General features: G+C 38.3%; 1 protein-coding gene across 6 annotated transcripts in view; it reads left to right on the top strand.

The window, feature by feature from the left end:
• LOC114880691 (phospholipid-transporting ATPase ID) overlaps positions 1–14466 on the top strand; it is a 41396-nt gene that overhangs the window by 2583 nt on the left and 24347 nt on the right. For 5 of the 6 annotated variants that reach the window (XM_046285556.1, XM_046285555.1, XM_046285554.1 and 2 more), the window contains exon 1: positions 10272–11162. The exons of the other annotated variant lie outside the window; for it this stretch is intronic. The gene's annotated coding sequence lies outside the window, so the exon portion shown is untranslated. Of the gene's footprint in view, positions 1–10271; positions 11163–14466 lie in introns of those variants that run through there. 6 annotated transcript variants of the gene reach the window in all.

Genomic DNA, 14466 nt, shown 5'->3' with positions numbered 1-14466 from the left:
TGTTTCTCGATGCTTCGCAATACATGCGGGCAATTATTATTTATAATTTCTCCTGAATCATCCACCAGTTGAGCCTCACTCCCACGTCGGTTCTTATCGTTATCAGGAATGCTGGTAATCACAGGTCTCTATACGACTCGTAACCGATAAGGAAAATCAAATATCGAGAAGTAAATTTTAATTATCGCTTGATTTGATTGTTCTTCTGAAATGAAAAATAGACACGCTTCTACAGGGCGGGCCCTGGGCCTAGGCACACTAGGGCCTCCCAAGGTCCAGAGCTTCCATAAGATGATTTTGCGTCTAAGAATGCAAGAAGAGTAATGTTTATTTGAATATTAATCGATGTAAATGCAAATCTAAATTAGTTACACAAGCTTTAATATTAATTTTATAAATTTTATTTGAGGTTCTTTTTTTTATGTCATATATGTGAAGGGCCGGCCCTGCGCTTCTCTCCTATGATTTCTTTCACATTAGAAATGTATTAAAAATTTGTTAGAACGATTTTTATCAAACAAAATTGTGAAAAATGCACGTTTCTTTGATCCTTCTAGGTAGATATACCCTTTTTACTTCGTCGCGTGTTATCATGGTAATGTACCTATGTCTTTCGTTCTATTCATTAATTTGAAATAAATTAGATATCAGTAGCAATTTTGCTCCATTTATCTTGAATAAATCAGAAGAGATCGTTAAGGGTGATGAGTGTACTCGATGTTTCCATAATTGATACACCTATTAATTATACGTTTGTCCGGATTCCCGATCGTTGGGAATTGATAAGACATTGCGTTAACGATCGTATGGTACCACGTGTGACCTCAGGTCACACACATCGATCCTCCCACGCGTAAATAATGGACACATTCACATGACTTATTCGCAAAGTATAGCTGCGAACTCTGCAACCTATTTAAACCGGTTGTCGACGATTTCTAGCGACGAAATCGATTGATTTTCAACTTGTACCCCTGTAACGCATTGTCCATGGTTTATTCGCTTCCCATCCATTGATCGACTATGAAATCTGCGGAAAATTGTAGCTTTATAATTTGCTACGTTAAATCGTACATCGTTCTTCCGGTGTTTTATGAACTTAAAAATATCTTTTTTATTTAATTTAAAATATGGTCGAAATAAACTTGCGAGTCAGTTGTAGCCCAGGAGGTGTTAACTAATTGATCGTCAACCGATAGAGACGGGTCTGTTGTGACCTAGACTTGCGAAATATTATATTTACAGCGATGCTAAATTTTAAAGAGCTTTATTAATCTTTGTAACGCCTAGCCTTTTTTAGATAAATTAACCGCCCCTCCCTTGTGAATTGCAAGAGTTTAATTCATCATTCGAGACAATTGTTCCAAATCACCCAAGAACATTTCATTAAGCTTTTCTGTGTGTCCTCGGTGACCACGAAAGTGATTTATAGAAATAGTCACGCTTTTTTCACGTGAATGTTAGAGAGATAGGTACGATTTCGTGACACGAGAGGATTCTAAGTAATTAGATAGTAATCATTGTAATGAATCAAAAGAGAAGTTATTACCCTGATTCCTATCAATTGCAATTAGATTGTGCTTATTATTCTGTATGTTCATCAAGAAAAGGAAAGAAGAAAGTGGAAGTGGGATCAACGAACATGAAGTTGTCAATTGAAAGGCAGATAAGCTGTTCTTATCCGAACGATTTGATATTTCAAATCAAGTGGTGTTTTTAAAAAAAGGTTATTTTTAATTTTTCAAGTAGTATATTTTGATACAAATTTTCACGTGATCTTAGATTATTTGAAGGTCAATTTTTCGTTACCTTGAGCTTCGTTTTCCCGAATGTTTCGTGACTCGAGTACAAAAAGCACAGTGGTGTATCATTAAAGATAAAAGGGTCACGCAAAACTCTCTTGAAATGGCCATCGAAGAATGAGAAACAAATTATCTTCGTTATCAATACCAGATTCTAAGGTTTCCTCGAATATCGAGTGACATCCTTGAAGAATCGAATCCTTGAAGTCTGCGCCAAAGTCATCGAAATGATTGTTTCGTTCGATTATTATATCAACTAGACAATGCATCGTTGACGTGGGTTTATTCAGTTTCTTATGATTAGACGACGGCTAACCTTGACCATCGTCAAAAGGCCAAACGAAGAAGAAACTAGCGTTGTATCCACCGTATAGTTAACTCGCTACATTTTTCATTTGGGAACCGATTCCTTAATGGCATGGAATATTAGTTTGTATTTTCACCTTGAAATATTCTATACAAACACAACTTGATGACCATATTTATTTCCATCATAAATAGAGAATCTATTGTCTTTGTACAGTACAATAAAGACTCGTTACGTAAGAAACAGTTATACTTCGCGAAGTCCTTTTCCGTTTTCCTCGACAGAAATCCCGTACGCATAAAAATACTGATGTTACGGTAATCATCTTTGAAAGAGGAAAACGATAATGTTGCATATGTGATATTTCCCAGTAGCTATACATATTTATTGAAACATTGCACTGTGAGCATTTGACCTTTGAAGAACCCTGCATCTCGTAGCTTCGAAAGTGTTAGGAAATATTAATCGAACGCGTGAAATTTCACTGATGATAGACGAAATTACATTAATCATTCGAGCCTTCGATTTCAAACCAACGTTCCTTTAACGGAGTCGCGAAAGTCAATAAAATGCCATTCCTCGATGTTCGGGGACGATGAACGTGTTAAGAAATAGAAATACTACTTAAGGGGGTAGACACGGCATCGAGGATGATAGAAATGTTACATTAATCACTCGAATCGCCTTCGAGGTCTAAACGAGCAAGCCGGCGATGACATTTTTTAAATTGTAATTCGAATCAACCGAGGGGACGCGAAGGTTTGTAATAAGAGAAATCGAAGAGGGTTGGGCAGGAATGAAAATATCAAACTTGCAGCTTTATTTTGATTTTAGAATTTGTCTGAAATTCTAGTTAAAACCGATATTGCATCGATAATATTAATCATTCTTCGCTTCATGTAGATAACATTCATGGAATCATAGAAGCAAAGTGTAATTGGTAGTACCATTTATATTGTGTGGACTGAATTGATCTTTCCTGATCAAAGTCGCCTTGACCGTGAGAATGAAAGCACAGGGTCTAGGAGAAAAAAAGCGTTTCACAATGTCGATGCGACGGTGTAGTTTTAAACTGGCTTTCGATAACCGCTGATCTATTGAAACATTAACGCAGCTTGCCTCGGAATCGGAATCGGAATCGAAACTTTACAGGTGCGACGTAACCGTAGCATAAAGCAAGGTTGAATAAGATAACGAGGCTCGCTGACGTTCGTGACAACATTACATATAGACGGCGAACGAAACGCCTAGAAGGACGATTATAAAATAAAAAAAGAAAAAAAAAGAAAAGTAAATAAAGGGCGAAAGGATAATCTAGCATGCGATAGCGCGTGATCGGATCTTCAGCAATCGAGGACATCGAAAGTGTTAAATACAGTTTTATATTTCAATCTACGTACCGTTTAAAACAAATTACCTCATTTAAAATTGGACCAAATGACTTGAAGTTTCTTGAGAAGCTATACAAGTTAATTTGCTAAGATATGTACTTTTGTCGTTTTAAAAAATTACAATTTGTCGAAATCGGGAAAGAAATAGTAAAAGGCAATTTTTCAACTTTTTTATGCGAGCCTTAGCAAATTAACTTGGATAGCTTCTCGATTCTAGTCATTTGGACCAATTTTGTGAGCGAATAATTTTGTAACCCACTGTATATTCATTCGAAACATGGATATGAAAATGGAAGATAAGGAAAAAGAGAACCGGATGAATGAAGGACAGATAAAAAACGTGTCCGAGGTTGTCGTAAAGACTAGACATTCACGTCATCTGCAGAGGTTCGAAAGGAAGAGCGCGGTATGTACTGTTATTCTTCAGGGTATTTTTACGCTTTCACAGTCAGGAAAATGTATACTTAACCGAGGATCGATTCGGTTTACTTCTTTCTTTTCCATTAGTCGATCCACGCCCTGATGAAAATCTAAAAAAGGGTGAAGGAAAAAAAAAGAAGACGAAGTTTATTAACGGTCTTGCTCGACATTTCATTAAATTGCACAACGCGGCTATCGATAAATACTCTGTTTATGATAATGAGAATCAATGCAGAATCCATTAGTAACGACTGGTTACAGAGCACGTTCTGTCTGAGAGAACATTCGCGTTCTGCGTTGTTAGTACTCGTGCACTGTCGCACGTTCTTCCTCCTGGTTTGTTTGCAGAAATCCAACTGGCATCATTAGCTAGGAGGAATTAATTAATTAGCCAACCGAGACTCGCGATAACTGCTCACGAACGCTGATAGTGGATTACATAATCGCACGACTAGACGTTTCTGTGACACTATTTCATCAACTTACCCCGTCACTTTTCGGTGCTCGTGCACTTGCCGCCACGTTCAACTCCTCGGCAAGATGCTTTAGTATGCGAGAGAACAAAAGCATCGTGACACAATGATCATCGACATTCTGATTAGTGATCTTCGCTCGGAATGGCAAGTGTTGTTGCTAAGTTAACTTTTTGCCGTATTCCATTTTTGCATAAAATATTCCGTTTGCGTTGCGTGAAGTATGAATTCATTAATGTAACGTCTTACTTTTAGATAACACTATTGATTCCATGAAATGGCAAGTTCTGTGAATGCCACCTGATATGTTGCTACGTTTATAGAATAGCTGACGGTTCTCTTATGACACGTAATGATATATTATTTTAAACAGGTCAATCTTTTTTTTTTTAAATATGCACAAGTTTGCATCGTATCGTTTCGTTGAACGCTGAAGAGGCGAAAAGGAAGCAGGGCGTCGTGTTGAGGAGTGTCTTATCCGGCAGATTATCTGCATTATTAATTCAAATTTCCTTTGAAATTCTTAGAATATATATAAATCTATTATGTCATAAATTATCAATGGGAGTAATTGAATGTAACGTCTGTCAGAGATCCCGTGCATCATTGTTATTACGCTATGCTTTTCGAATCACTCGACAGACAATACCACGGGAATTCTTATCATTCTATTTTCTTTTCGAGCCTTATCTTATCGAATCGTCGCGTTTTCAACGAATCGCCGTAAATATCTCGCGGCATCTGCTAGGGAAAAACACGGTCGTTCGGACCAAGTGGTCAAGCATCGCGTATTACATAAACAGAATTCAAATATCATTTCCCATGACCGGTGTAAACAATAATTAAAATGCTTGACACTCGGTGATTATAAATCCAGACTTTTGACAAGGCAATCACGGCTTTTGCACTTTGACTTTGAAAAATAACCGGGCATCTGCGCGAAGATTCCTGAGTGAATTGGCAAGAATTGGCAAGAATTGGCATTGTCTTTTTATGTGTCATTTATTTCCTCCTCTTTATTAACCTTTTTTTAATTGTCCAGTCTGATTGCACGATGCCCCCTTTTTTTCAAAAAAGAGTAGTACACTCGGTATCATTAATACAAGGGACACCCTGTACGTTACTCCATGATCTCATAGCCGGAGAATCACGTAAAACTCCTGTCGCGTCATGTTGGCTCTTCTTATCGATGTTTTGCGGTGTTCCATAACGTGCTCTAACAGCGATTTCGAATGCTTCTATTTGCATTACCACGAATCGAATCAACGTTTTTGATGTATCGATTCCGAGAATTTTGTTCGTGCGAACCCAGAATCGTAAACGTTTACCGATTCGTCGGTCAAACGGGATATTTATAAACTGTTGGAACGATAATCGGTAGATAAGCAAATGATCGAGGGGAAATATATGGGCATTCACGGTGGCTCGAGAACGTTTTATATGCGAGACGATCGAAACGCGATGTGTACTTACACGCGCGTTTCTCCGATTTCGCGCAGTAGTAAACGTCGATTTAAATCAGACGAGCGTGCGCTCGTTTCAATCTTTACGCGTTCCCATTAATCTCTCGCGGTTGGATTAATTGAGGTAACATTTAGGTCTATTAGGAAACTCGTCTTTTCTCGTTGAACAATAGATAAAGATTGCTACCTTTCGTATACGAGACAGAAAAGTATTATTCTGATTTGAAATTAAAATTAAAATGTCCACGCTGTTAGTCCTTCAACTTCCCGAAGAATATGTATGTAGGTAAGGCTATTTTCATTGTTTCGTTGAAATGGATTCGCATGTTTCTTGCAAATAACAAAGGCGCAGTCGGGTTCGCCTCGATATAAAATTGTAAAGGATCGAGTAACAACATCAAAGACGCAACGAGCATGTAACCGGGGCAACCCCCTGTGCTGACCAAAAGGGTTGGGCCGGAGATAGAAGAGGGTGCGGCAAGCAATCACAGATACTGTTCTACTTAGCTTAGCCTGTGTTTATTCGATTTAAGCGTGACCTAATCCTGAGGTTTTTTTTTATTATTAGACCTGCGCTTGTAAATGATTAACAATGAAAAGATAAGAAAACCGCAAAAATGCACCGTCCAGTTTCCTAAGAGCTTGTTCTATGAAAGATTCAAGTCCATTTTCCAAAGACTGAATAATGTAAAACAAAGGTACCAAACATTCGATGAAATATACGTCCGGAATACAATGTCCGTTTTAATAAGGCGCTGGTATTGACCCATACCGCGCGCGTACAGTTCAGTTATTTCATTCGAATTTCCAATGGGAAGCGTTCCCGGCATGGAAACGAAGGCAATCGGTGTTTACAGGCAGACAATCGTGAATAGCGAGCGAGATTCGCGTTTCGACGAAAGGGTTAGTTCCGTCGACCTGCGACCTTAAAACGCAATCATCGTTCGACACGTTTCTAAACGGAACTCGATGAGATACGGTTATTAATCGTGAGAGCAGCTCCCGTCCATGATTCGTCGATCAATCGGCAGATACCAATCGTTTCCTCGTCTAATTAGCGCGCGAATTAAGGTACAATTTGCCGGTGAATCGTGCCCTTTGGAAAATCATAACGCGACTAATAATCACTTTATCTTTGGCGCAATGTGTCACACGGAGGACTGTGTCGTTTCGCAAGGCCACCGTGTGTTACGACGCTCTGAAAGGGGTAAAGACAGGCGTCCATTATACTTCTGGACAATGGATACGTATGTAGGCCTGCCATCAGGTTTATTAACCGTTCAATTCTTTGGAATGCAGAATGATAGTGTAACGACGCGTCAGTTTTTAAATAATGTCTGATTTAATAATCAAAATTATCTATAGCATTCTTAAAACGACACGCTAATGGTGCAAAACAGCAAATCAAAACATTCTTGATACCTTTCATAATCCATATTATCGTGTGACATATTAGGCATAACTAGCTCTACCGTGACACCGAACGTGTTCAGTTATGAAACGCTTCTGTTTTCCATACATTGGACATACGATCCTGGCACATGTGTACCAAGCTGTGACGCTAGATTAATATACCTTCCAACGAGTAATTAAACTGAAAGCAAGAAATGCTTACGCACGATCAAGAACAGCCAAGCATTCTCGATCACTGGGCCACGATTCCTCGAGACGGTAACGCGTTAATTAATTTCTTGTGTAAACGATTCGTTTGCCGCACGAATGTTTTCCGATGAATCGTGCGAAAGTGTTGATTTTACGTTAAATATTTCTCTGAGAGAAACGAATTACATTTTCTGTTTGAAAAAATAAAATACCAATAAATTTGAGAAAATTTTAATGAAAAAGAATGTAAAATTAAAATTAAACTCTATGCTTCGCTATTTGACGATTGACCCAGTTATATTTCAAAGATCGCCGGACACGTGGTTTAGCAAGGGAGCACCCGGATGCCGGGCATATTTTCATCATCTGATTGAATGAAAGAAATTCACGCTGTCGTACAAAGAAAACGAAAGCCGTGTCATCTTGCGATGATGTATTATTGGGTTTGGCGTGTCCATGCCTGACGTAAGCTCGAACGTAAAATACGAGGCGGGGGCCAAGTCGACGATAGCACGTTTCGTCGAACAGTTCATTAGTTTAACCGGCACGCGATCCTGCTTACTCCATTTCACGTATTATTCATAAATATTACTTAACATCGGGAACGACCACGTTGGTTCCGGGTCGTTACCTTATGATTTAATTACTCACGCGAAAGAGAGTGGAATGTTTTACCGGCGACGTAAGTATTACAGAATCTAATATCTGATAAACAATATATATAATACATAAATCTAGTGTAATATATGAGTATTGTGGGGGTTATGAGCGGAGGCGCCCTGGCGTTTGGGCCTCTTTCCTGTGATGTCCGCAAGGTGTCGCGCCTGTAACTCCATCCTTTCTCGCAAGTGCTCCATCACGGATATTGTATAAGATCAGTGAATATAAAACCCAAGCGTTTGGGGCAGGAACCGTCCACATCAGCCCCACTGACGACGAGTTTTAGTGAACGGAAACGCCATCATAATTTTTTTGCCGGCATCCTACAGTATTACTTATAAGTAGAATGTTACGATAAATACCTATTTAATTACTTATACAATATTTCGAGTAACAAAATGATAAAATCATGATGGAATTTTAGCATCGTAAATTTTTTGTTGATCAGGTAAACAGAGTTTGCATGACGTCAAAGACATCTAAGCAGGATAATAAAATTAAATCCGAAGAATCTTTGTAGTCATTCTTGCCCAAGATTACAATGGGCACTTCTTCTTTTTATTCGTCTTAATTTACGACAATGAAATTTGCTATGGAAACACACGTGTTAAATAGATAAGCAACATTAATTAATGTACTATAATTGCTGTTTAGCTGTGATATTGACACACAAGTATTTCCTGAGGGAGTTGGAATGGTTGTGCAACGATTTTTATCGTTGCTGAAAAGATTCCATCATTTGAATGCAAGAACCGTCCACTTAGATGCGAATCAAATGAAAACGATTTAATATACATTGTACTCGTACTGTCGTGATTTTAATGAAAACGTTTCGACGTCGCTTCGATGACATAGGTCAGAGTGACATTTCTGATTTCCTGTGCTCCTCGTCACAGGACGCGTTGCCATTACCTTGGTCGGTGAGAAATTTTCGACGATGACTATTTATCGACGAAACACTGACATATCGTGACAATTTAGGACAAAAGTATGTTGCTTCGAAAATGTCGTTAGCTGGCATTTGTAAAATGTCACCAGGACTATTAGCAAGTCCGTTTAGAAAACGGCCCCGGGAATATCATCGGGCCATTGTCATCTGGAGGACCCAGTGTACTGAAACTATGCTCGTCCTAATTTCTTCTCGAATATCCTTGTTGAAATGAGTGCTATTCATCGAACACCTTGAGCTAAATGAATGTTGCTAAGGATGAATCCTTGATGAAGATTTCGGAATTTCGTAGAATCTGATGATAAAATTAGGAAAGGAAGATTCGAACGATGTAATCTACTTAACATAATGCATGTTAGGTAGAAGTTCTTCGCGGAAGCACATCCTCATTAGTCCAGCGACTGGGCTGAACTGAAAGTAGCTGTGATTACGCTTTTGGAGTCCTATGGAGAAGTTAATTGAAACGCTTTTGTTCTTCTGATATCGAGGTCACATATGATTATTCATTACGTTTCCTTCCTTTCATGCAGCCTGCGTAATCAGTGGCATTAATTAATATTATCTGTTGTTACCTAAATGATTTCATTGACAATTATTAAATTAACGTAGCCGTTTTCTGTTCGAATACTTCTTCCGTTAGAAAAAATAACTTCTCGAAATAGATGATTGCGTTTTTCTTTATTTATTTCCTTGATACACGAGTTCAAAGATAATATTTGTATGTGTGCGGATGGTTTTTTAAATATACAGCGAAATCAAGAGCTTTAGTAGAGTTAAATATAGAATATTTTATAGCAAACGATGCAAGATTTAAAACATGGTTAAAAAGTAGTTTGAGAAAAGGAGGTACAAGAAATAAATTGGTAAAAAAATGGGAAGATCTATAATATTATTAAATGATTAGGTAAATTGATAATTGGTACCTACGTGTATCAATCGACGTGTTAATAATTTTTCTAATTAGACCCTGACATTCATATTAATCAGTATTATCAAGAATTACATGAATGAGATATTAGAGTAAAAAAAGAATAAGAAAAAAATGCGTAAAGTTCCAATGAAAGGTCTCGCGTGTCGGTGGTGCTTTCGTGTTTTCTGCCAGCATTCTCCTCCCACCATCAGGTATTTTCCTCGATCGGACCGCGCACCGATGCGATGGAGAAATGCCGCCTCGCGGTTTTGCCCGTCAGTCGAGAATGGCGTAAGCTTCCGACCGGACGGCCTTTCTGATCGGTGCCCACGTTGAAACGGTTTACTCCTTTCGCGGAACACGAGGTTCTTCTCTACCGTATCGCGACGCGGAGTTGCACTCTTCGAGTATACTCTCCTATCGAAGCGAGTTCGTTCGTTCGTCCAATAACCCGTTCGATAACTTATACGTATACATACTTCAAGTTTGATCAAGTGCCTCTCTTTCTACAGCAAGTAGATCCGTACCGTGACGCCTAGTGCCTACGTTAGCCATTCTTGCACTTTTCTAAAAGCACGAATTCCTTCGTGAACGCCGGGGTCAGCGAGGAAAACGAAACGGTTGCCTCCAGCCACTGGGATTAATCACGATCGGTGAACAATTAAAATTGAACCAAAGGTCAATTATGGTCTATGGACATTTACCTCGTTCATAACGCGGCGAACGTCGTGGATGTTGCGCGAGTTGGAAACGCGTCGACATTCGTACACAAAAGTTTCGAGGGTAAGATTGTTTCGAAAGTCGCGGCGATTTCGTTTCTGCCCGACACCTTGAATCTTCGGAGCGAAGGTGGTCGATCGCTGTGAAGGATTTCTCGCAACCTTGACCCACTGGGACCAATTCGCCGTTACAAGTCGCATCGAATGAACAATGCCTTGATCGGAAGCCCTACAGAAGAGGCTACCTGTGACCAATGAACGAACACTGTTTTATTATCTGGTGAGATGGTGGAGTGGTGATCGAACAAGTACATATCGAGTGTTTCCAAGATTTTCCTATTCCTGGTGACGTTTCTCGTGATCGTCGATCGATCCTCCGTTTTGGATAGAATTATTAACGACGACGCGTGGAAGAATCAGATGAAACTTTTGCTATGCTCAAACATGACTCCTGCTGCTCTTCAAGGTACTTACCTTCCTCTTATTGTTATAATTATTTTTATTGTGAAACGAAACGAACGATAGAAAATTATATTTGCTTATAAATGGATCGATGACGCGAAATGCTCTCGTATCGTTTTTATTTATCTCTCGATTCATCTCGCGATTAAATGGATCCGTGGCAGTGCACGCGAATCATCGTATACGATAATCGGTTCAATTTGTCAGGATCAATATCTCTAAGGGCCGAGAGCAATGAAAAGAGTTCATTGTAACGTGCGATCGATGAGGGAGAAACGTTAACAGTTCGCGACAAGTTATCAGTGTGATTAAATGTTCGTCATTTATTTTCATTACTCTCGTATTGTTATCGTAAGTCATAATTTGCCATATGGACGTGTTTCTTCACGCATAAATTGTAATTTTCAGGACGTTTACGAGTTTTCTCGATTACAGTCCACCGAGTCACTCGATTACAGATACCAGGTGTCCTAGGTTTTTTCTGTGAGAAAAACGCAGGGAAATAGGATATTTTATCAGTACAAATAGAGAAGAAATGTCGTGCAAACGTGGACTCATAAATGCTTTATTAACCCTTCATCAAGTTTCTTAGAGATTTTATTTTATTTAAGCACCATTTTACTTTGCTCTGCTGCATTTAAAATTTCACAAGGGGATTAAAATTGGAGGAGTCAATGATGGAGGAGAAATTGAGAAGGTTTAAATTAATACTGGTAGTAAACGTTCTAAAGATGCGATAAACTCGAGTATAAGTGGACCGTGTACGGATACATTTGGCAGTCAGCCAATCATGATATCATGAATGTATGCATCATGCGTACCGACTGTTTTCTAAATGAGCTTCCGTCAAATGAAGAGTGTACTTTAGCTTTCATTGTGAAACAAATGAAACGTGGTCGCATTTTTCATCGATGAAATGATCTCTAATCTCTCGATCTCTATCTTTATCCTATTTCTCATGTACAATGTTTCAGGAGTTAATTGGACAATCATAGATCCTAGTTCATTCATTATTAATTCTAACCAATAACAAGCGCATTACATAAATTTAAAATGTTTCCAAACTTGTTGAATATATCTGATTATTAATTCGTTATCTCATTATATCAAATCAAAATGATTTAGATAACACTTTATTATATTTCGTCATATTTCGTGGAAAATTGAAATCTGAGGCCATTGTAAATGTGAGGTAACGGGGTAATTGGTTAAAATACGCAAGCGAAAGCAATTAAAAAATCATATCCCGTAACAATTCAGAAATGATTCAAGGATTATTATTGTACGTTGAACCCGGTACTATTACATTGTACGGTGTAATACCTAAATCTAAAGTTCAGCAAGGTATAATCGAAAATTAAAATTAAAAAGGGTGTGAAATGAAATTTAAATCGTCCCTGTCTCGAAGGACCGCCATATCCGAAGGTTAAATTATTCCAAGCGATGGACGTAATTATCATTAACGCTAAACTCGTGTCATAAAGCAGAATTTCATTACGACGATAAAGTTAGAATGGTTATTCATCTGTGATACAAAAGGAAGTGAGTCATGAACCGTGCAATCGAAACGTCTCCGAAAATGCTGTGTCTCAGTTTTCCTCCTGTACTCTGTCGATTCTTCCGTTGCTCTTCTTTTTACTGTACCTTTGTTAGCTTCGACTACGCAGAACGGTGTACAAAAATATCCGACGTGTAAATTTTTCATTGGCCAGTCCTCTTTTCTTTACCCAGACGATCCTTGGACCGTGAAAACGAACGAACGTGCTGAAAATTCGAGCACACCGATCAAGGCTCGACATCGTTTTTGAGCAAACTATTTCTCGGTCAATAGTTGCACAATCGGGCAATATTAACTCGGGATCACGGTCGTTACGATCGTGTTAATCATTTATACGACTGGTGGAAGAAGCTGCGTTCAATTGATACGACGATCTCTCGAAACGTGTCAACTGTTGATTTATCACAATTGTTCTACACTTAGTACGTGATCATTAACGAATCTTTGATATTAAAGACGAAACTTGGGCATCCATAAAGCGCGCAAACAGGTGTGCTTATGTGGGATTGTTTCGGATGAGAAACGGTAATCTGCCCACGGTAATTATATTTCAAACGCTATCTTCGTGAACACAAAACAGTAATATACACTTTAAAAGAGAATACCTCGTTTCCAGATTTGCAATTTTTATAATATTTTAAATATCACGCAATCTGGTATTATCAAAGCAAAAGTTTTTAGTGGCAATTCATTTTAGGTGAATTTTAATTCATCGCGTTAAGCAGAAATTAAGTTTCAAGATGTGCTAAATAGATACGAAAGTAATCGAAGCACGTAGTAAGGTTGCAAAAGAAACTTTGTAACGCGTTACTATTAAAATAGCAACCTTGAGTGAACCATTCACTTTGGGCGGATTTAAAGTGCCTGAAAAGTCAAATAATTTCCGTAGAAATCTCTGATGTTTACGAGCAACGAGGCGTTCAAAAACTCGACATATGATAAGATAGAAGTGTACCCGGTATCAGCGAAGATTTCGCCGGTACGTTATTCGAATGGCACCGTTATAAAACTAACCAAGGTGGGAAGGGAACTTGAAATAGCATAAACTTGTAGTCGGTAACGAATGAAATTGTTTGCGACGCGTCGTACAGCTTTGTTTAGGATGAAAAAGGGTGAATCTCATTAGGGTGTAAAGAACATGCTCGTCGAGCCGAGAGTGTAAAATTATTGGTCACCTTTGATACAACACACGATGACTGGCGTTTACTAGGTAATACCGTTGAATTTCGTTATCTCGGATGTTTGATAACGCATGTTTCGCATTATGATATATACAGCCTCGAGAGATACGTTTTATTCCTTATCGTTGTCAAACATTTACCATCGCGATCAGTCGTAAAAAAATTATACATTCTCATCTTCTTTTTTTTAAATTATCATTACACTATTCCGTCGTCTATTTCAAACATTTGGTTTCTTGCAAAAAAAGAAAAAGAAAAATGAAAGTATACAAATTTATTGATTTTCATGATAAACCTTGACTACCCCTGCGATGAACACGTGAACTCTGAAAAGGGTTAAATATAGGATATTCGGGTACGTAAGATAGGTTGTAGACTTTGAAACTAAAGTTCAAGATTGTTTGAATAAATGAATAATCCATGAGATATTTTCAAGCTTTAAGTGTAATCTTGATTAGCTAATGACATTATTAGACAGCAGTAAAATGTTTATTAGACGGTCATTTAGTAAGCAGCTACGACGAAGTTTCGAGCGATTTTGATCAGCGTTAATTTCACTACGTTCTCTT

Source organism: Osmia bicornis, chromosome 4 (assembly GCF_907164935.1).
Source record: "Osmia bicornis bicornis chromosome 4, iOsmBic2.1, whole genome shotgun sequence".
Taxonomy (NCBI): domain Eukaryota; kingdom Metazoa; phylum Arthropoda; class Insecta; order Hymenoptera; family Megachilidae; genus Osmia; species Osmia bicornis.
Note: the sequence above shows the minus strand (reverse complement) of the source record. Positions and strands in the feature narration are given on the sequence as shown.